Source organism: Pinus tabuliformis, chromosome X, assembly GCF_031772625.1.
Source record: "Pinus tabuliformis cultivar Carrire ecotype Pingquan chromosome X, CPIR1, whole genome shotgun sequence".
In the NCBI taxonomy this organism is placed as follows: domain Eukaryota; kingdom Viridiplantae; phylum Streptophyta; class Pinopsida; order Pinales; family Pinaceae; genus Pinus; species Pinus tabuliformis.
In genome coordinates, this window is record NC_142308.1 from 1,455,737,012 (window position 1) to 1,455,762,403 (window position 25,392).

The window sequence follows — 25,392 nt, forward strand, 5'->3', positions numbered from 1 at the left end:
GTGAAGTAGGAAAAGAAGTAGTTTGGTTTAGAGAACTCTTGTCATATTTGTTTTGAAAGCCTCTAGATCCTATAGTGATAAATTGTGATAATCAAAGTAGCCTAAAGATGTATGAAGGCCCCATATTTCATGCCAAGACAATGCATATCAATAACAAATACCATTACATTAGAATTTTGGTACAAGATGGGGTCATGAAGCTACAATATATTCCAACAGTTGAACAGATAGTTGACATGTTGACAAAATCTCTTCCAAATAAGAAGTTTGAATATTTCATAAGTATGCTTGGATTGGCCAATGTTACAAATTTAGTTGATAGGGAGAGATGAAGCATATTGCAGCAAGATGCTTGGGAGGACATCTAGTCGGCTTATGTGTTGATGTCTAGATCTCAAAGTAGGGAGGGTGACGTTGGTCATGGAGCTCCTACCTTGGATACACACCTAGATCCCTAGGTTGGTGTTAGAGCTTAAAATCTTAATGGTACCTAAAGTGGCTATCACTTGAGTACACCTTAGTCCCACCTTATTAGAGTACCCTGGTCATGTATCTAATCTGTAGCATTGTATGTGTTATGACTCTGTTAGCACTCTGTAGTTCCTAAGACTATGAAAGAAATACAAAGGTAACCACAAAACCACTTTGGAAGCTGGGAACTAGCCCTGCCAGCTTCAAAGGGGGATCTCTCTTCCAAATTTAGATTTGTTTATACTAAGATATTAGGCTAGTTATGAAAGTTCGATAGTTAAGTTTTTTTATTTTGTTTGGTTGTTTGGTTGATAGTGTAACAAGATATACTTGGGAAATAGAGCCAATTTACTTAGAATGGATTTATTTCAGCATTGACGAGCAAATCTAACAGGGAAAGGTAGGCAGATTTATTGGATCTTATATGCTTGATGAGATGGAGAAAGAAGAAATTATTAAGTGTCCATTAAGCAAAGAGAGATTAAGAATTCTATTGCTTAACTTTAGTAGAAAGCATTTGAATTGTCCAAAAGACAGAACTAAGTGTACTTAAACAAATTCAGATTCATAATTTTCTTTGAACAAAATAGATTAGAAAAAACATATGAAATTCAGAGAAAGGAAAACACAGCAACAAAGGATAATATCATTTCACCAAAAATCTAACACAAGAATCCTGTAAGAGCTTTTGTATTACTGAAATGTGTCCACTGGAACTTTGTGGAACAACTTTACATCAATGGTCCTTTTATTTTACATAAATATCGACCTCTACTACTTTGAATTATGAAGTACTTATAGAAATAATTACAAAATATCTTGATTTCAAAATATCAAGAAAGAATCCTAAAATATTTAAAACTGATTACACAAATAGCACAAAAATTTAGGAATTTTGAATTGTTGGAGCTACTGCCGCTATTATCAAGGATGGTTGTTGATGACTAGTCCCAAATAGGTGTTGCACTGATGTCTGAGATGAAACATGTTTTGCCCAAGTAATTCACACAATTGATCCCATCGATCTTCATTAGGGATATAAAGTTTTATTAGCTTTCTATATGTTTGATCAACTTCAGTATATTTCTCAAATGTAGGTTTGTTGATGAAAATGTGTTTGATCTCATGCTTAATGATCAAATCAAAATATAAAGCCTCTAGGAAAGCTTCTCCTGTAATACTTCCTTTTACCCCTGCAAAATTAGACTTATCTTAGGCAATAGTAAAAAGTTTGTGGTTGTAGTCACTCAGACTGATCAATCTGTCATTCATTGCTACCAACCCTGGTAGCCCTCTCTGATTCAATAAACCGAACCTGGTATGAAACCTCTGAACAACAGTTTCCAAAGTCTAACATGTATTCTCTATTTGTATCATAAGATTCCTCTTCTCTAAACTTTCTTTATCTCCAAAATAGTTTTTGTTCTATCTGCAATCTGAAGCTCCTCTAGTTCTTCCTTAGTTTTAGAATTCAAAACTTTGATTAAGGTTGTTTCTTCACTCAGTTTCTCTCCTAACATTTCTCTTACCTCCTCTATCACTGTTTTTTATCTCTACATCAATTCTTCTTGTTCAAAGATGATCTGAATTGATGGCCAAATTTCTGTTATGGCTTGATTGGTATCCACCCATATGTTTTATTTGGCTTGTGCTAAAGTTTGAGCCATTACTTACTCACTCTATAAAAACTATATTCTATGAGCAAGCCTGTGAGATTTTTGTAATTTTTCTACATAGGAGATGTCTATCTTCAATTATTGTTCCTGTAAATTCTTGAGCTAATCTCTTAACTTCTCAATTTATTTTCCCTGAAGGGACATCTCCTGCATGGATTTAATTAATTCGTTGGAAGAATCTGTGGTTTGCGTTGGTATTGTTGTCGATGTAGAAGCCTTTTTTGTTCCTACGACTGAAATTGGCACTGCAGTCAATACAACTAAAGACAACGGTGAGGATTGCTCTTTCTCCTTGAGAAATTTTTCTAGCTCCACCTCCATTTCTCTGATCTGGACATTATGTTCAATTATTATCTTGAACATGTCTTCCTTTTCTTTTCCAGTTCTCCCATTTCCTTGGTATGTGGATCCTCTGTAGATTGTCGCTTGAGCTACTTCCTCAGAGCTGCTATATCTACATTATTTTTTCTTACAATCTCCTCTACTAATTTTCCATCACTGGAGTCATAACCTAGCTTAATGACTAAGTCCTCTAGTGATTTAATTCTAGTATCCTTTGCCAAAGATGAGATCTTCTCCAGCTTCAATTGTGACTGTATGTTACTAATGGAGGCTTGTAGTTTTGAAGTTGTCATGCCAGTGTTAGTCAAAGTGGAGTATAACATCTCTCTAGTCAGTTTGTGCATATCCATCTAATCAATCGCATGGTTTTGATTAGTGTAAAAATAAAAATAAAAAATCTTGTAGTATGCTGGTGATTTTGGGAATGGAACTTGTGCATGTAGAAAAGTCATTTGCATTCTTCCCTTTTCGGTATCAAAGGCTGACAAAAAATTGTGTTAGGAAGAAGTTGTTTATTTCCATAATTGAGTATATGTGTCGGCCTTTAGCATCTCATTTTTCTTCTTGATTGCTTTATACTTAGAAAAAAGATTTCACTGTGTTTGACCTTGAGCCAACTCTGTTGTATGTGGTGAATCTAGAGGATATTGTGAGGCTAAGGAAGATGGAGAGCCTACAAAAATATATTCTTGTCTCGTACCTGCAAAAATGTTTTCTGGTCTCATAGAAACATGTGGACCTATCAAAACTATAGTAGCCTAATCTTCATCATTCTACATGAAAATTTATTTTAGATTAATTTTCTACTCCTTTTTATATATTTGGAATTCCTTGGCTCCAATTTGTAGGAGAATTTTCTTCTCTTGGAATTTTGTCATGCTTCTCCTAAGGTACTAGAGTCTGTGAAGTGGTTTTAGACAGAACCTGTTCTTCAGCTTCTTACAAAGTGTTCTCCTCCCATTGATCCTGGTTCATGAATTTTTCAATTTCTGGCCTGGGAGTGTGAGTGTAAGGAGTGGTCTTTTTTTCCACTCTTAAACTAGAAATGATGTCAAAGGGGTCATATGACCAAGTAAAGATTAACTAGAAGTTTACTTGTTTGAGAAGTGCATCTGCCTCATTACATGCTGCTCTGTTGTTGCATATGAATGGCCCCACCTGGGTCTTGATCTTGAACTGTGCCTTCTTTTTAGCTGAAACCAAGTGTAAGTCGTTTATATTGATCATTTGCCTTATATATTCCAATGAGAAAATTCTCATAGGAATTTTGGCAGTTTTTACAGTGGCAAATCACATCCATACACTCTAATTTCGGTGTAGTTCTAGTACAAGTACCAGTCTCCTGTTTTATCTTGTTCACTAAGGTGTAAGGTTATTTGTATCTCATAACCTATTCTAAGTTCCACATTACCGTTAAGAAGGCATGCAACTATATAAATGAACTGGTCTATGAATTCACTGAAACTAAAATCATTCAAATTCTTCTGCACCAAAGAGGTTTGTTGGATGGCTAATTGTGTGTTGCCTTGTTCATCTAGTTTCTGCAAAGAAATTGGGAATCTTTCTACCTGGTAAAATAGAAACATATAAACTAACACTGATGCATGTTTAAACATTCCTTCTATGGTAATCTTGAGAAATTCATCATGGATGTTGTTCGCAAGGACTTGACTAAAATTAAACATTACAAAAGGTTTTTCTTCTGTGGAAAAGATGGATAGAAAACCTAGGATAGGTTCACCCACCCATTGATCTGGCTGATACCCTAGGAGACAAGATACTAATGAGACAATTTGCTTAGTATTTTCTAGAAACATGGAGGTTGGATATGGTGGATTCTTCTTTGGAAGTTGGATATCTTCTGGCAAGAAAATTTCAAATATTCTGGCTCTTTGTGGGAAGGTTAGCTTTTGGTAGAGTTCCATAAGGGAATCTACAGAGAAAGGCCTCCAAGAATCATTTTGGGGGACTTGAAGCATTTGGTTAATTGACTCTAAGGTTATAGTAAACAGAATGTCTCCATTCTGGGCCATAATGGCTATTTGGCTAGGGATATACCTGGCTTGACACCATAAAACAAAATCTGGGAAAGGGTGAATCTGGGGAAACCTAATTTGTGGCAAGAGGGATTCCCAGAGGTTGATTTACTTGAGGCAATTGTGTAGTTTGAAGAAGTCAAACTCACAAATGGTCTCTGTGATTTTATATTGTTGGTCAACTAGCTGTAAATTGTCTAGGTCAATGGTAAGAGGGTTCATTGGGTTTTTCACTGGTTGGTTTCAACTTTCCCTTAGGTGCCATTTTTTTTAAATTATTAGGAAAAGAGGTGAATAAGCAGTGGTATTTACCTGGGAAAATTTGGTTTCTTGTTGAATAATTCGCTTGCTGCAACAGGTACCTAGTTGGGAAATAGCTATCTGGAATCTGCAGTGGGTGACAGAGAAATTTGGTGGGGGCGATAGGGGTTTTAAATCACTATACATGTTCTATAAAGTAAACGGGAAGTGGAAAGGGGGCCACACTGAACAACTGGGAGGTTTTAATAGGAAAATGGAAATCCTCGTTGCGTTTAGCCTATAATGGAGCGAGTCCGTTGTGATCTAGTGCATGTTCGGGAGAAAACAGTTATCATATAATGGATAGGGTGTAACGGGAAAGGATAGGTGTCAAATACTAAAATACATGTGGCATAAGGGAAAGGAAATGGTATGTGGGAGAAGGGAGGATGCATGGCATGATAGGAGTGGATGGGAAGCAGAGACGTGGTGGGTGCTACTGAGATAACGAGCGCGTATAGACATTGGTGGGAGATGGAGCAGTTTTAGGAGGGAGGGGTAGGTAGTAAGAGGTTTTGATCGAGGGGGTGCGAAATGTTGAGCGCTCGCCACGTAGCGTGGGGCCGGGGAATAGTGAATCCGCTTTTTGGACCCCCCTACTCATAAAGGTAGAATGGATCAGGGGTCTGAAATTCATCCCCCGTCGTTGATCTGGGCTGGGTAGATCCTGAGCATTGGATCTTGCGCGTATTATACCACAAGCCGACAATTAATTTGGTCGCTTTTAATTTTATTATAAAAAATCAAAACATTAGGGTTGGGTGCTTTATTATTACAAATTATTAATCACGTTTAATGACATGATCAACTTATAAAGACTGTATTAATTTATTCTAAAACACACTTAATCTACCCTAAGGGCGCATTTAGTCTAGCAAGCCCATTTTTACTTTTATTTTATAAGGTTGTGCAACTTTTATTCTAATGCTTATTTATCAAATTTAACCAAGCTTAAATACTTTGGTTAATCTTTCTCTAATCTACCTAATTAATTTCAACCAAGATTAAACTGGATGGTTGATTTATTCACTAACCTAACCAACCTTATTTAACTCAGTTTAACTATGATTAAACAGTATGATCAAACTTAGGAAATCTATTTCTATGTGGCATTTAAACAAGCTGCACACTTTATTTGAAAAATTCCTAAAGTATCTTTGATGCATTTTTGTTTTTTTTTTTTTTTTTTTTTTTTTGCGGCATTTAGACTTGCTCACTTGCATACATATTTTTATTTTTTGGGGTTTTTTCATTATTTTCTTTTTTTTTCCTTTTTTATTCTATTTTTCTTTTCTCATATACATTTTTTATCCCCTTTTTTCATCATCATTTTTGTGTAAATCATTTGCAGAATACAATATTATTTACAATTTATATCAACTGAAAGATAATAGCCAATCATCATTTGATCATATGAATTATAGGACCCTAATAGTGGCTCCAACTGGGGATGACATCCTCCTTGTGAGGTGTCAAGAATGTAGTAGATCAGTAGCCTTGGTCCATTGTCTTCAATCTTTATTCTACATCTGAATTGATCTATTATTGTTGTAGATATCACAACAACTCATCAAAATCTTATGGCCTTCACCTCGGGTTTAACTTCTGATGTAAGCCACCCACACTGACAGTAGAAAAATAGAATTGTATTGACAATGATTTGAGTGAAAAGTAATTTATCATTGAGGGAAGTAATGTTTGAGAATTCTACCATTTACAGGTCCACCAGGAAGTTGTGCTCCAGACATGTCCTTCAAGAAAAATGCATTGTTTCCTCTGTAAGCATCAATTTTATATGGTCCCTTCCACAAATTATCAAACTTACCATGCTTACCTTTATCCTCGTTCCTTGAATCGCACTTTAGTACAATGTCTTCTAATTGAAAATCATCAACTTTAGTTCTTTTATCACAAATCCTTTTGAAGTTCTCTTGGATGACTTGGGTTTTACTGCAAACTTCTACTCTTGATTGCTATAGTTGTATGGTTTGGTTTATCCTCCTTTGTAAATCATTAGGCTCAACTTGTGACTCCTGCAATAATTTGAGAATAGGGATTCCTAGGGATGAGAGGAAAATAGCATCTACCCCATAAACTAATTGGAATGGAGACATACCAATAAACTTTTTGGTAGTAATCTTGTCTGCCCACGAAGCATTGATTAATTTATTATGCCAAGACTTTTTGTTATCGTGAAACAACTTCTTAATGATATTAACCAAACTTTTATTTGAAGACTCTACTAACCCATTTCCAGGTGTGTAATAGGTAGTAGAGTGACCCAATATTATGTTGTACTTTTACAAAAGTCCACCATCTTGTTTGATTTGAATGTGGTTGCATTATCAGTAATAATATTATTTGGTTATCCAAATCTAGTAAGAATGTCACCTTCCATGAATTTAATGATTATGGCATTTGTTGGCTTCTCTTGTAGGTATAGATTCAATCCATTTTGTGAAATAACCAGTGGTTGTAAGAATCCACTTATGTTGGGCTGAGGAACTGGGATGTATTTCTCCAATGAAATCCAAACCCCATTGTTGGAAAGAAGTTTCAACTAATATGGGCTTCAAGAGTAGGGGTGACAATTTTCCTTTTCCTTCAAAGATTAGGCATTGATGACATGTCATGACTTTCCTATGGACATCTGCAAACAAGATGGGCGAGTAGAACCTAGCCCTTAAAATCTTGTTTGTTGTTGTCTTCCAGTACAAGTGTCCTCCACAATCTCCTTCATGGAATTCCTGCATAACTTTATCTACTTCATCTTTTAGCACACAGTTAAGTAAAATTCCTTTTGCATCTTTCCAATACACATTATTATCCAAAATACAAAATCTCACAGCCTTTAATTTAAGAAATATGGCTTTAGTTTAAGTCAAACTTGGAGAAGCTTGTAAATTTTGCATCATAAAGACAATGTCTTCATATCACGGAGAGGTAGCAAAGGCTTATGATATTGGTGGAGTCGCCTTCTCTTCCTGTTCATCCAATTCAGCTATGAAATTTATATCAAGTGCATGGAAATTAGATTTTGTCATCAATTTTTCCAATCCCTAACCTTTGATCAGCTTAGTAGGCTGATTTCAACATCATATTCTAAAATAACAACAATCCACTTGCCCCTCTTGCCATCAAGATCAGTTTGTGTCAAAATATCTTTTACAATAGCATTAGGGACAAATGAAATTATATGGGAGTGTAAGATATAAACTCTAAAGTCCTTGAGTTTTTTTACCAAGGCAAAAGATTGTTTCTCCATTATATTGTATTTCAATGAAGCATCCCTTAAATCCATACTAAAGAAATTTATTGGGTGCTCCTATCCTTCTTTGTTCTTCTGCAATAAAACAGTGGCAATAGTATGATCAGATGCAAAAGCAAATGTGATAAAATCTTTGGTGACATCAGGACTAATCAATACATGAGTAGTTGTTAAGGCTAGTTTTACTTCGCTAAAATATTTTTTGGTTTCAGAGTTCCATTTTATCTTAGTATCATTTTTAAACATGTTTGTGATGGATCTTAAGATTTCTTCTAAATTAGGAATAAATATCCTGAAGAAACTTATTCTCCCAATGAAGATTGAACTTCTTTTTTATTCCTAGGTGGGTCAATTTTTTGAATATATTCAACTCTAATAGGATCAATTCTAATTCCCTCCTTGGAAATGATGTGGCCTAGAAGTTTTCCCTCCTCCAAACCAAACAATGTTTTCTTAGGGTTTAGTGAAATGCCATATTTTCTGTATTTTTTAAAGACTCCCCTTAGACGCAACAGGTGTTCTTCATCAGTCTTAGAAAACACAATGATGTCATCCAAATAAATGACAATGAACTTGCCAATTTCATCAGCAAAGGAAAAATCCATTTCCCTTTGGAAGGTGGTTCCATCATTCATCAGAACAAAATGCATCTTTACATACATAATTGCACCCCATGTTGTAGTAAATGTTGTCTTTTGTTGGTCATCAGGGTGAACCTAGACCTAGTTATAACCTAAAAATCCATCCAGTAAAGAGATCCTACTCGATCCAACTACCTTTTGTAATATATGGTCCATTTTTGGGAGGGAATATTGGTCTTTAAGTGAGGCTTTATTCAAGTTTCGGAAGTCTACACATAACCTAATTTCTCTTGTTTTCTTCCTTGTAGGTATTATGTTTGAAACCCACTTAGAAAATCTAAGAGGCGCAATAATTTTAGCATCGTATAGCTTCTTAACTTCCTTTTTTGTTAGGGGAAATAGAACTGGGTTCACCCTTCTTAACTTTTGTTTAAAAGGCTTCTGATATTCTTTAAGGGGAACAATATGTTGAATTATGCTGGTGTCATAGGATTTTAAGTCCTCATAACTCCACGCAAAAAACATCATAAAATTCTTTTATAAGTTCTATGTAATTTTGTTTTTCATTGGGAGGCAAGGATTTGGATAATTTAACAATTTTAGGGCTCTCTGCAGTCCCTATGTTGCATTCCTCTACCCCAGCCCCTACTGGTTCAATTTTGGGCTTCTTTGCTACATCATTGAAATCAAACAAATCTTCTAAAGGTGCTAGTCCCTTAGGCAACAAATTATCCTTTAATTGCAACACTTCTAAAGGTTATGAATCATCATTAGCTTCTTTTAACACTACTTCACTCTTATTTATTTCTACATCATTATCTAAATCTATATGTGTACATTCGAATTCATCTTCTAATTTCAAGAAATTTTCGATTTGTTCATCATTGCCAAAAACTTGCCAGTATCTAATGTTATCAGGCACAACTGGCCTATGTTTAACTTCCACAACATATTTTCTATTTGGATGGAAAGGCATCTTGCAAGTACTAGCTGAAACAGCCAAGGCATCTGCTAAAATGTTTTGGTTTTGAGGTATCACAGACAAACCATATTCAGGAAAACATTGTAAAAAATCCAAAACTGCATTTCTGTAAGCCCTTAATCTAGGGTGTTTTGCAGAATATTCACCCTTAATTTGTTTTATAATTAGCTCATAATCTCCATGCATAGAAATTCGTTTTTCTCCTAGTTTCTTTAGAATATGTAGCCCTAAAATCAGTGCCTCATATTCTGCAATGTTATTAGTGCACTAAAAATTAAGTTTGTAACCATGTCCTTCTACCTTGTTTGTTGCTGAGTTTACAACAAATACACCTACCCCTACTCCATCTTTACACACAGCTCCATCAAAATCCATATTCCACAAAGCTTCTCCCTCTAGATTTTCTTCTTCAGTATTAAATTTTATTATTTTTGTATTACTGACTTCGACCTCTAAGGGTGAAACTTCATTTTCTACACAGTCATTATTGTATAAGATGAATGATTCCATGTATGAATGTACTAAATAGAGGGGATAATTGTTAGGCTTATCTTGACTGCTGACCATATATTTCATGAGTGTTTCCCTATAAAGTCTTCTAGGTTGGCCAAACACAAGAATGGTGGCATAAGTCATATCCATTTGCAAAGTGCCCTGCAACTTTTTCCCCTATGATCTAGACAACAACATCCCATACTTTGGAGGTATGTCTGCTACTACGATGTCCATGACTAGGCTCTTAGCAGGTATTTGAACTAGAGTGACACATAAATATTTTATCAGACCAAGACACCTAACTTTATTTGAATCAAAAGAGTACAAGTCTTTGTATGGTTTGGTGATGTCTAGCCCTAATTTCTCCATGATAGCTTTGGGCATCAAATTGTGAGAGGCTCCAGAGTCAAGCATTGCATTGTGTAGGATTTTATCATGAATGTTTAGGCTTATGTAGAAATATGGAACAGTCCCATCCTGAGGTTTACCCTCAACTTTGGGTCCAAACAATAGTTCAGGACAGTCATCAGTCAAATTGACTATGTCTGACCCTTCTCCTATTTTTAAGGCTTTCATGACTTGAGTCTTGTATACACTTTTGGTCATCAATTTTGTTAAAGGAATGGGGATCTTTACCTTAGCCAGTTCAGTTTCCATATTAAAAGATGCTTGAGATTTATCACCTTCCTTGACATTTACATCATATTTTTTAGAAATTTCTTTTTGAGAATTAGGTTTTGGTTGACTAGAGGAAGGGGCATCATTTTGAGTTTTACTAGAAGAAGTTCCAATAGCTCTTTTTCTTTTTAAGTTGTATTGTTTATGCACCTCCATAATGGCATTATGATATCCTTTTTTATAATATTTTGATTCTAAAGGCATCTCTTCTGGTTGTGAGATCAAAAATTGATCTTGCTCTTCTTTGGTCAAGAATATGTGATCTATCTCACTTTCCTCAAATAGACTTATTTGATTTTCTTCTAGTTCTTCAAACAATTCAAGCTCTTCGTCAGTATAATTTTCGTGAAATGGATGCCTAACTGGTTGTTGATCACCAGGGCCTCTATGTTCCCTTTGTTTAATCTGTGGTGGGTTTCTCATAAAGTTGGGATTTCGAATTTGAGGTCCTCCTGAGGTTCTCTAGGAGGTGTTCTATCTACCACTTACATCCTCTCCATAATTTTTCAAAGAAACCCTTCTTTATGTTCTTAGTTTAGCTCTTTTGGCTAATAAATTAGCCTCTACCTTAACAACATTTCTTTGCATCTCTTCAAGAGTGGTTGGGTCTCTTTCTCTTAACTGATAGGCCATGTCTACATCAAATACTTATGGAAAACGAATAAGTGTTAATCCTAGTGGGGATTTTATGGCAGCTGGAATGGCATTATAGACACGTTTAAACCTAGCACAATAATCTTCAATAGTCTCATTTGGAGCCCTTTTCAAGTTTTTATATTCATTTAGAATTTGGAGGGGTTTTTTTTAGTTTCCAATATAGTAAGAAAACTTTGGTGAAACTAAGGTAAATCAACTATGCTCCCAGTTGGTAATGCCCTATACCACTTCTTAACTTCTCCCATTAAACTCTGAGCAAACAACCTGATTTTAACATCATCATCATCAACTTCTTCTAAGTCAAAGAAGTCATTCATCCTATCAATATGTTATTGTGTTGTCACAAGACATGTACCATCAAATTGTGGCAATGTCTAAGCATAGTTATGTGGCATAGCATTTAAAGGTGCTTTCAATGCCAAAGGAGCATATCTACCTACCATGGCTAGTATGTGAGGCACAAACGAAACTAAAATAGGTGTGGGTATGGAAGGTATGAAAGGAGGTGTAATAACAGTTTGTTGTGTATAGGTTGAGATGGTAGTGATTGAAGATGAAATAGGTGTAGTGAAAATGGGGGTAATTACTGGAGAAGTAGTGGAAGTGAAAGAAAATCCTAGGGGAACAGAGACAACAAGAGTTTGGAAAAGAGTGATATGAGCAATGGGTCCTTCAGATGAAAAAGAAAAATTAGGTGGAATTATTAGTGATGGAGATGAAGAAAAAAAGATGAAGAAGGTTTGGGTGATAAATTGAGGAGGGTTTCATGCACAGCCTAATCTAACCTACTTTCCAATACTTCAAGCTTGGCAAACTATCTAAGTGGATCATCTTCATATTCTGGTTTAACAGCTTGAAATTCAGAAAAGTAAGGCTCTAACAAGCTTTCATCAATTACTGTTTTAGGTAAAAAACTATCAGATTTACTCTTAAATAAACTATGTTCAAAAGCCAAGTGAAACTTTGTACCTTCTAAAGTAAGAAATCTCTCAAGAAGGGAATTACCCCGAGGCAGAGGAATTTGACTTGCTTTAGTGGTGGCTTGCTCGATGCAGCTTGGGTTGAGCTCTATTGGTGTTAGCTTCTTAGCAACGTCGAATGTGTCCAACAATGGAGGAAAGTATGGTCGTAGCCGGTCCACATTGAATATTGGGTGCAAATCAAGGAATGGTGGAATGTTGAGCTTGAAGGCATTGTCCCCTCCACGGTTAGTGCTAGTTCACAACCCATATCAAAGTTGACGAAGCTTGCGTTGGGGCCCAGTAAGGCGCTCATTTTAAAAATGTAACCAAACTTTGTTGCCCACCTGGAAATTATGTGGCACTCGATGTTGATCATGACGTTGCTTGTACTTAGCATTGGCTCTATCCAATATGTCATGGACTTGCTAGTGGATGCGTTGAATGCACTCAAGGAAGTTTTTAGACCGGTCAACTTCGGATTGGACATGAGTTGAATCTACTTGAGTAGCTGCAAATAATATGGTCACATCAATGGGACATAGTGGATGGAATCCCAACCCCGCCTAAAAGGGGTTGTGGCTTATGGAATGATGAAAAAATGGAAGGTAGAGGTGATAGACCCCTTGATTCCTTAAAGACTTGTTGGTTGCTATTTTGTTGGTGGATGGAGGCAGGAGGACCTCTAGAGTCCCTATTTCAGCTAGTAGTTGGCACATAATCTCTTGAGCAAGCTACCTCAATCACTGGAATCTATCTCAGGGGTGACAGTTGCAAGTAATCTTGGCTGCATTTGTCTATGGTTGAGTGGAGATTTGTATTCTCGATCTCAGTTTCCCAAGAAGATTCATAAGATATGTATTTCCAATGCATTCTCTATGTTAGTGAATGAGTTGTGTATTGTTGGTTTGAAAGTACATGAGACATGGATGTGTAACTCTTATTTACATAATTGCATGTGTGATGTGATCTTGGTTTAAATTTATTGTGATAGCATGTGAGAATAATAACTAAGCATGAAATTATTCAGCGAGAGCTTTCTTCTTCCTTATTGCAATACGCTAACTAAGTTTATATCAAGCTTGCATTGCATGGTGGTGTTTCAATGCAGAATATGGAGGATTTCCTATCATTTTATTATTGTTGACTTGGTGTTTTATATGGGAGACATCTTCAAGCATTTCTTGCTAATGAAATTTTCATTGGAGTGTCAAGTTAATGTTTCACTTGTGCATGATTTGTTGATAGTTTTTTGTAATAGAAGGGAATGTTGTTTTGATGCATGTTACAAATAATTGTGGTTTTACATAGATGATCCCAGGGAGTGGATCTCAATAGAAATGCTCATCTTGATATTGTTTGTAAGAATAATAGTTGATCTTCTTGTGTTTGAAAGCTTTAAAGTGTTGAAGAATGTTTCTTAGTGTTGTGGTTTCACAATCAATGCCTCTTTACTTGAATTTTAAATGAAAATTTCATACTTAATGTCATTGCATGAAGGATGGTTGGTTTTCTTGAGCTTGAGGGCTTAAAAGTTCTGATGCGTGGTCCTGATTTTATGCATCAATATTTAGGTTCTTTCATGCCGAGTTATGTATGTAAACACATCCTTGTGAGAACAGGGAACACTGATTAAGAGGATTGTGTAGTTTGGTCACTCGAACCCTTGTATAGTTGGTCAAAGGTATTGCTGAAGTTTTTTGCGTGTTGTAAGGGTAGGGAATATATTTATTTCTCACCCTAAAGCTAAATGGACCTATATCTAGATAGACTAATGGAATTGGTGATTGACATGCACTGTTGACAACATTGTGTGTATGACTATTAACAGCATGGTTGTATGCTTAAGTTTTAATTGAGGAGATCGGCTAAGTTTCATGATTCTGGTAAAGAGCATTAATGCACTTCGTTCAACCCATTGTGGTGTGAAACCAAGTGGGAGAGTCTCTTATAAAACCACCAAGTTCAAGACCATGTGACAAATTTATTACTTAGTCCACCTATACAATTTGTATCGAGGAAGGGACGAACGTCTCTGAAATTCAAGGATGGGCATGTCCTTTACAGTCCAAGTTCCATGTAGAACCACCTCGACCGATCAAATTACAAAGGTGCACATAGGGAGGATTCCCTTAACCTTCATCATTGGTCGAGCTTATAACCAAAATTCATCATTAATTGACATCTTTTGTAATGATAGATCTTAGACTTTTGTGATCCATATTGATAAAGAGATTCTCTTTCGGATTGATCACATCATTGAGTTTTGGTCGACGTTTCGAAGCAACTATTGTGGTTACTCCTCAGGACAAAGGTGAAAAGATCAATCTTCCCAATTGTTTAAATAATAGAGATGTATTGTGGCCCGGAATTAGCCATTATGAGAAGGTTGTTATGAATTAGGAATTAGTTAATGGGATAAAATATTAATTTATTTACTAATATATTATTTATTTTTATTTTGATAGAATAAAGTAATATTACTTTTTTTTTTTGTAAGCTTGGTAGGACTCTCTGAATTTTGAGTTTAGATGTCAATTATTCACCCCACTATGGGGGGAGGGTAGCACAAGATTCGAACCCAAGATCTCTGGTTCGATGAGACTTCGTTCCACGGCCATCGTCACTTGAGCTACACTAGGCAGACACTTTATTATTTATTTTCATTATCAATGTTATAATGTAATAAATTTAATTGAAATAGAGTAAAGAATGTTAGAAAAGAGGTTAGATTTATATTATTAATATAATTATTTTTAATGTCTACTTGGGGTAGCTCATTTGGCAATAGTCGTGGAAATGAAGTTTCATCAAACTGAAAGTCTTGGGTTCAAATCTTGTGCTACCCCCCAATTGGGGTGAGAAGTTGGACATGATGAAGATGTAGTCCTACCAAGCTTATATATATATATATATATATATATATATATATATATATATATATATAGAGAGAGAGAGAGAGAGAGAGTTAATAAATTTAATTAAACAAGAAAACTAAAATTAGTTTAAATATAATTAAATATTGAATTATTTAAAAAAGGAAATGACAAGAATAGAGAAAAATAATAAGAAAGAAATGAGAAAATAAAAAAGGGTAAAATAAAAATAAGAAATAAATAGAAATCAAAAGTCAAAAACAATCAAGAGGAGAGGGCAGGAATCCAGCTCTTGCTTAATTTTTAACCATCATCCTGGAGGAAAACGAAAGGCATGCTCGATAGTTATAGTAGGGGAATGTTGCCAGGAGCTTAGTCGAGGTAATGGCATTGGGGAAAATACATGTGGAAGTTATAGTCAGGATACACACAAGAGTTTCATCTCAAGAGATACCAGAATTTTTAACTAGGGAACACTAGGAGTTTCATCCGAGGAGTGACCAAAAGTTTTAATCAAGCCGCACCAATAGTTTCGGCCTTGGAGCGACAGAAAGTTTTAACTAGGGCGCACCAAGAGTTTCATCCAGGGAGCAACCAAAATTTTTACCCCAGGGAGCACTGGGAGTTTCAGCTAGGAAATGACCAAAAGTTTTAACCAAGGTGCACTGGGAGTTTCAATTGGGGAGTGATCAGAAGTTTCAGCAAGGGGCACACTAGGAGTTTTAACCAGGGAGCAACCGAGAGTTTCATCTAGGGGCACACCAAGAGTTTTTGTCATGGAGTGACTGTTAGTTTTAGTCGAGGTGCACCAAGAGTTTTAGTTGGGGAGCGAATGAGAGTTTTAGCTAGAGGCACATTAGGAGTTTCAGTTAAGGAGTGACCGATAGTTTCAGTTGGGGGTGCACCAGGAGCTTTCACTGGGATGCATCAGGATAATTTGTTGTGGGTGGAGTCAAGGTCGTGGGACACAAACCCATGGACAGGTCGACAAACAGTGGTAATTTTTTGTGTGGCGCTAGCAATACAAGATGAACGGACAACCATGTAAGGGCCACATCGATGTCATGTGGAAAGGGAAAGGATGGTGTGGTACTTAACTTTGAAAGGACATAACTTTTGATCTCGAGGTCGGATCATGATGAAATTTTTATCACTGTAATCATCTCGACGAGAAAAACATAATGAAATCATTTATGTGAAGTGTTATAGAAGTTGAAAAAAAATCAAAATTTTTAGGCCCCATTTCCATAATGACACCCTTGATCTTGGGTCAGCATAGTAACTACCTCCTCTTAATCAATTTTATGGAAAGGATTAAGAGGGGGGGCTGTTATAGAGTGGTATCATAGCATTCATATTCAAAACTTGGACTAGATGGGCTCTATCATGTGCAAGTAACATCAAAAATCCTACAAGGGATCGCCTTATAATGATTGTTTTTAAAAATGAGCTAAACTAATGTTAGGTGTTAAAAGTTAGTCGATGATGGATTTATTGCTTGCACAGTAAATATGATTACTTTGTGACTCAAGTATGTGGCATGGTAATAATGCTTCCCCGACTTAGGAATGAAGCTCAAATATGAACGTAATATTTAAGTATGAGTATAGTGGTATCCTACACACGTCAATGAGTTGGATTTCATATTAACTACAATGATTTACGACATATTACTTTGGTAGATTCCTTAGCAATGCATGTGCTTTCTACCTAACATTTTGGAGGTCTAAAAACGGTGGGTTTGACCATGGAAGTTTATCTTCTCTTTAATTCTGGGTAGGACTGCCTATAGTGAGGTGAGCATGGTTACTTACAGTGTGTCATCACCATTGTTTGGGTGATGTGACCTTGCATATTTCAGAAATCATGCATGAGGATGTAAGGATTTTCGGAAAAATCCCTGGGTAATGTGTATTTTGCATAACACTGCTCAACTCAGTGAATGAGGAGCATATGCATGGCATGTGCATTTGGCTGGGAAATAACATGGTTCGTATGTTGTCAAAGGTCAAGGACACTAAAGGAGGCTCATTATTTTCATGTATTGATGTTATGTGTTTACCTTATGAAGGCTTGTTCTTTAGGTTAAAGTCTTCCATGTTCAAGGAACGAGGTATAGCCTATGAAATGGTTGGTCAAGACCTGTAAGGGTCATAGTCACACTATGAGATTAAAGTATTCATATTCCATATCTGAACGGATAGGTTCAAGGGAAAGGTCATGTGTAGACCTTGTGGATAAAGGGTTGTAGACAATGATACTGCAATATTATATTTTATCTTGAATCCCTTATATTCCTCATCTCTCTCTTCAATGAATGCTTATTTGTTATGTATGGAGTATTCTTCTAGTATGGTGGAAAAGCAATTAGAGAATGTGGCTCAAGTAATGAGGTCAAGGCTGGAAATGTCAATGATATTGTTTTATATGATAATCAATTTATAATATTCTTGTTGATTATGGCCTTGAAAGAGAGGTTGATATAACTCGATACTTGTAATATCAGAGGCCCTAGTTACTAGCCTTGGTATAGAGTTTGAGTGGAAAATTAATGATGACAATATTGGCATAGTAGTTGGTTTTTATCTATAACTGAACTCAGCAAAAAGATGGGATTTTATGAAAGCATGGTTATCATTGAACCAATGTGTGCATGCATATGAAGAAAATATTCTTTTGAGAAATCATGTTGAAATATGTACCTATGTTTTGGAATTTTGGGACACGTGACTAATGTGTAAATTAGGACATGTGTGCATTTGCATAGTAGTGTGCTTGGTACAACAAGGCAAGGAAACTAGTATAATTGTTTAGAAGTATTAACACACTAACAACTGAGTTGTTATGAGGACAAATCCCTCTTACGGACAAGAGCGATCTCCCTAGACTTCTAAGAACTCTAGTAACAAACACATAATAACTGTTAACTTTCTCTAACCGATTTAGAAAACTGATTGATGAAGTCCCTGAAAGCTTTCGATCACACACTCTTTGATGCTCCAAAAATCCTCTCGTCGCTCCCAATAGCTTCTCTGCAATGTTCTGAAAGAGATCTACAGATATAGAGACAAACAAGAGATCAAAGCATACATGATATAATCAAAGAGATAATGAACTAATTAACCAATTATACATGCAAACTGATCAATTATGCAACCAAAACTCGTGTAGGTGATTAAGGAATCCTAAAGATCAAATAAATCAAGATTTAACTGAGAAATAACAATCGCTTATATTCACAAAACTATAGAAAATCCTTACAACCATGTAGCCTTGATGTAGCAAGCCCTTTTTGCAATCTCCAACCCTCTCCCTTACAAGACAAGCCTTCCAACCTAATCTCAATAGCATAAACCTACTTCCAATAGTCCTCCCTCAAACCCCAGACCTGTAATGGCTTTATAGGCCAAGGATGAGAAGTTATGGATCCATTCTCCAAGGGATGAGATCCACTATTAGTGGGATAGACATACCACAAAGGAAGGGGAGTTACTACATGATGGGAGAGATCATCATTGAATATGCACTCATTCGAAGCTTGTTGGTTGGGATAGATGTTAAAAACAATGATTCTAGACTTTACTTTTTATTTTTACATACTTCAAGTCATGTTCACAGGTCATAGTGGAAGACAATGCGTAATTCTGCGTAGATGTTAATGGTATTCCCTATGTATGCGCAGGAAGTGACTAGGAAACTGCGAGCATAGCCAAAATCAAGGTTTTGTACCATAGGATCTATAAATTCCACCTTCTTTGGGATAATTTAGTTTCAAACATTGTAGGGTAATACTCTAGAACACATGTGTGGATATAAGAGATCTAAACTGATGGTCATTTTCCTAATGCGACAAAATTACGTGTAACAAATTGCCCCCTAAAGCGCAAAGTCAAAAGAAATATTTTTCTTGACTAAAGTGCTTTATCATGCAAATGTTTGGGTTAGAGACTACAATAGGAGAACTAAAACAATCAGACAAATTTTACAATGCAATATGTAATATCATTTCTGAGGTAGGCATTCCCATACTTAGAACATAAATGTCTCAAAGCACAATACGGAAATACATTTGAAAATCCATGTTAAAAGACGACATAGTATGGATGCAGCCATTAGTGGATCTATGTTTACAATCATGAATATTTAATAACTCCATGAAGCTTGGAAAGATGAAACTAGATCCAGGGTCTTGATCTCCATCTCTTGATCCATAGTACGAATCTAGCCATGCGAGTGAATGTCTCAAAGTCGAACATGGTAGAAACTGCTTGATTACCAGTCAATGATGTGAATCGTTAACAAGCACAAGAAAAACCACCAATAATGGCAATGGCTCTTAAGGTACTTCCAGTATAATCTATGAAGTGTGTATAAATTATATGACATCGAACACTCATAAAATTGTACGATCGAAGGTCAATGATGAGAACCTATCGTCGAATGCAAGAAACCTGTCAAGGCATGCAGGCTTCAAGGTACTGAAGGTTTCTAGATCAACTTCCTAGATGATGAGCTTAAGTCGATAGGAAGCGATCCATCGCAGGAGGCCCTATGACACGTGTCTCATGTCAAGTTTTGAAGAACAACGGTTTAGAGTAATTCAGGACTCACTCAGGGATGGTCGATGCAACTGGAGGTGAATATTGGAAAAGTAATTTTCACCAAGGTTGAACTTCTCTTGAACATATCAAAGACATGGCATGATAAATTGGAAACATTTGGCTCAAAAATAAAACCCATCCCAACTTAATACTTTCAATGAGGTATGGCCAATTGAGTAACAAATAGATTTCCCAACACGGACATGAAAGTGATGGAGTGTCATGTTCAAGAGCGACATATTGCCTTTTACAAATGTAAAATAGAGATTATTTCTCACTTTTCCCCCACCATTACTGGCAAGTACCTCCTTGTTTTTTACAAGCTTGAGGAGGATAACATATGCTTGTCTTGTAAGCTCATCATTCGGATGAGTCCTCCAAAGTATTTTTAACGAACACTAAGAAGGAGTGGTTCAGTCTCGTCATGCTTAACGAGTCCTACACTATTTAATTTTTACGAGACCAATAAATGGGTAACTCGATGTCGTTTTCATGTTTAAAGAGCTTGAAAAGACACGAAAAGAAAACTCATTCAATTCTTTTACCATAAATTTTTAACGAGCCCGGAGAAATTAAAGCACAGTGTTTTTCAGTTTTACGAAGTCAGAAGAAAAACGTAAGTAAACTCCACAATGTTATTTTTCATAAATTTAGTCCCTCAAGCCCGAAAAAAGGATAAAACAATGTAGGAGAGAAATCTATTGACCATGATTGATCAATGTATACCCTTTTCGTAAATAGTTTGGTTCAATTCGTAAAAGGGGTAAACTTATGTTGAAAGGACAGTGGTTCATTTTCTTTTATGAGTTCGAACAATCAAGTACTCGACGATCTTTTCATTTTTAAGGAGTTTGAAAAGTCTGTAAAGAGAACTCCATGGTTTCGCTTATTCACAAGTTTTAATGAGTTTGAAAAAGTGATAAATAGTACTCAGTACCAAAACAATATGTTTCCATAATTATTCTGTAACCTGCACACTTAAACTAGAAATAATTATCTCTGCTCAACAATAAAACGAAAACCTTTATAAAATCGGACTTAAAAAAGTTAATGTGTGTAAAATAATACTTAATTAGCCCTGAAAACTTATAAAAACTCCAAAATAGTAAAAAGTTTTCACCATTTGTATTTTTACCATTTTGAAAGAGGTAGAAGCCATTTTTTACCGTAAACTTCCGAATTTGATTATGGGCAAACCATTGGACGAAATCGCGAGCCGCTTTCACCAGGTAAATGGTTTATCCGAGCTCTTCATTTTCATGTCAATTTTTTAGCTTTTCACCATGGATTTTGGATTTTTGGGAAGGGTTTTTTTATATAAAAAAATCGCACTCAATGTGCGCATGTACCCTTCATCGGGCCTACATACACCGATATAATTTTTTAACGTGATGTGATCAGTTTCAAGGAAAGAAACTGCGCACATGCACATTGCTCATTAAAGTCGACTACACACATGCACACTATTCATTAAAGAAGGTTACGCACGGCACCGAGGGCAAAGAAAAACCAATGAAAACGTCTCAATTGTTTGCTAAATCTATCCACTTTTGTTTCTAATGATTTTTAATGTTCTATTGCAAGATTTTGATCCATAAATATAGAATAGAGAGATCGTGAGCACAAATAACAATATATTCTTTCTCTCAATGACCCAACAACCATACAAACCCTGACAAATTGTGGATTTTACAAGTTTTTCACCATTCCGGACATGAGGGCCCAACTAGACTTGATTGAATGGATGGTAGGCAACCGGAATGTTCAGGAAGAGTGTTTTATATTTAGAGACCACAGACTTGTCATTGATGCTGATGACATTTACTTCCTGAGTGGAGTTCCATGTTGTTGCGAGGAAATCAAATTATATGGCCATGGGCACGGTGGCGATACCAATTCGACATATTTGATACAATATTGAATTGATGGGTTTGTTCTCAAAGATGGTCGAATTGATATCAAGACCATACATCAGATTCCTTTGAAAGCCATCGAGTTTACTGTTGCACAGTTGTGTGGTAGTGTAGCTTTACATTTGCTCACTAAGGCTCATATGTAGAATTCTATGGATTGCTTTAATGGTACCATATTTAACTAGTGTGAGGTTGTAGTTGCCAACTTGAAGGGGAAACTAACCAGGGTCAGAACGATCAGACTCAAAAAATTTGGGTATGGTGCCTTCGTTATATTGTTTCTCCGGAGAGGATTCCTCTTTTGGTTCCACAGGTATCTGTAGAGAGAGGAGGGCCTCATGACCCTCGCATGCTAAAATGGGGTACACTTATGGCATGCCATGGAGGTGGCGAAGGACCAACTATCAAGTTTACTGTTGACTTCTTTGAGTGGATGGAAAGCCAGATCATCATGATTGAGGACTTTTCGTATGCAGGGATGGACTACACAAGAGATCCGAACATGCCACTGCCTCCTAGGATGCAATGGGGTGCTATAGATAAAACTTCACATTATGGTTAATTTTGATATTTTCATTTTTTTTGTTATTTTTGACATCCAATTGATTATCTAAAATGATCATGCAGATGTGGCCCCAGTGAGACCAGCTGGATTATGCATATAACTGGCGTGATGAGCATCCAATTGCTTCCACAGTACAGAACCTGGATGCGATAGAGACAATGACAAAGATAGAGCACAACCTTGAGAGGTTGACTTTGGACATTCCAATGTTGCTATAGATGATTTGTCGCTCCGCTACCAGAGGTATACTACATAAGTTCCTGGTCCTATTAGCTGTTTTCTATGATGAGTAGCACGTGCCATTATATGCTACCATGACCACCATCATGCGTAGTGACTAGCCTGAGGGCTACATTTTGTTTTTTGATGATGTATCGACATGTTCATAAAATAAAGTCCATGTGGCCTCATGTAATTTGATGGCATTTTTTGTAAAATCCACACTTATTTATAGACTTTTATCTAATGAAAAACCTACTACTTCTATTTTTTATTATCTTGTACAATATGTGAATGAATATTGCATTGATTTCTTTACAAATGTTTTACAAGTGTTAATTTAACACATAATTAACTAATGCATTTGTTAATGTGTTTAAATTTCTCAAAAGATGTTGATACTCAATATAATCAAATTCTTGTTCCAAGGGATGAACCCGCAAAAACATCCTTAATATGGAAGCAATTCTAACTAAATAAATGCCATTCAAATGTAATACCATGAGTTGTGAATTTAACCTAACATCAATCGACGAATTCCAAATGTAATGGCATTAGATAATAGCTCGATCACTGTGTTATATTCTGCAATATTGTTCATTGTTCGATCGAGGCATTTCCCATGAATAGAAACTAACTCATCTATGGGAAAATAGGTGACCCAAGTTGTTGGAAGACAAATTCTGAGTACTACAACTAGTGCCATCAGCGAAGCCAATGTAAGTCTGGGGGAGTGTTGACATCTGCAAATCAAGTGTAACACAAGATAAGCAGGAGAAGTAGCGAAAAATCGCAAAAATACTAAAATTTGTCATATGAAAAATTATGGTACAATAATATACAAATGTTTCACAAAATAATCTAAGCATAGTATTTCTTTAGGTAAATACTATTTATGGGCTTTACTAAAGGAATTCCCTCATAATCCACTAGTTCATAGGCCCCTTTTGCCAATGCACATTTTCCACTATAAGGGTCATGCCACATAGGCTCAAATTTTCCAATGCCTAACCTATCATGCTCTTGATCATAGACTAATACTAAATTACCTTATGCATATGAACAAGGTTTCACATTCTAATCATATTGTGCTTTAACTCGTTTCTTTTGGGCCTCGCTAGCTAATGCAACATCATGACGAGTCTCATCGAGACATGCTAAGTACATAAAGCGTTCCTCTTCAGCAGAAGTAGCTAGTAATATTTCAACTTCCAGATTCAAAGATGGTATCTCGCGTTCAATCAGCAGAACTACTTCCATGTCGTAGACAAGCTGGAAAGGAGTAAAACCAGTTGAATTTTTTGTTGCAGTGCGGTATTCGCACAAGGTTGGATGTAGAATTAAATGCCATTCTCATTTATGAGTCTTGATAATCTGTTAATCATGGTGGTTAAAACCTTGTTAACGACTTCCATTTGACAATTTTCCTTAGGGTAATATGGGGTAGATTTGTCATGACGCAGGCCTAACTTAGTGGTAAGATCAATCATCATATGGTTTTGAAAATGGCTACCATGGTCCGTGACGATAGCTTGTGGTACTTCGAACTGAGCAATTACATGATTGAACACGAAAATGGATGTTGTTTCACTGTCATCCTTATATGTAGGCATCGCCTCAACCCATTTTGTAAAATAATCTACCGCAAGGATAATATACCCATGCCCCCCGGTCAAGTGAGGGTTACATGTAAGAAAATCAATGCCCCATTTAGTGAAAGGACCGACAACAATGATTGGGTGAAGAGGAGTTGGATGTGCACGCATTTTTCGATCATAAATTTGACAATTATGGCATTTCTAGACCACAGTGATACAATTTTTAAACATAGAAGGCTAGAAATACCCTACACGTTGGATCTTTTGAGCAATGGAAAACCCTGACATATGACTTCCACAAGCTCCAGAATGGTAGTCATTCATTGTCTTTTCATCTTCTGCATGAGTTAAACATCTTCGTAAAATAGAATTGGCACCACAACGATAAAGCGTGTTGCCAACAATATTGTATTGTTGAGATTGGTATCGTATTCGACAATGATCAGTTTGACTTAGTTATGACCGAAATGTTTGGGTTTGGAGATAAATGATGATATCTCCTTACCAAGGATCTTAAGTAATGATTAGAAAGAGAGATTCATTAGGAAGAGAATCTTCTACCACGTGTTCATTTTCAGTACGGGGAAAGTCACATAATAACTCAACAAATACTAATGATTTCCTAGATTTGGATTTAATGAATTCCATCGAACCTTATAGGATGACTATCCATTTGGAATACTTGCCCCCCAGAAATTGTCTAGTAAGAATGTAGATCATGGAGTTGCAATCAGAAATTACAGTAGTTTTGCGCAATAAAATGTAGTGATGAAAACGTTGGACAAATTGAACAGTTGCAAGGCTAATTTCTCCACATGTACATATTTTGCTTCAGTTTTGGTCAAATTACGACTTAAGTAATATATCACATGCTCTTCGTTTGACTCGTCTTCCTGAACTAGAACCATACCAATGGTGGCATCAAACGTTGCTAAGTATAAAAAGTAATCTCGATGATAATTAGGAGGATGCAATAATGGTGTATGGGTCAACACATATTTAAGTGCATCAAAGGATTTTTTAGCCACTTCATCCCAGATAAATGGGATGCCCTTTTTCAAAAGTCAAGTAAAACCCTTAGTCAACTCGGCATAGTTTTGCATAAATCGACGTAGACAGTTTGCTTTCTGCTACAAACTTTGGAGTTCGTGTAGATTGGAAGGAGGAGGTAAATT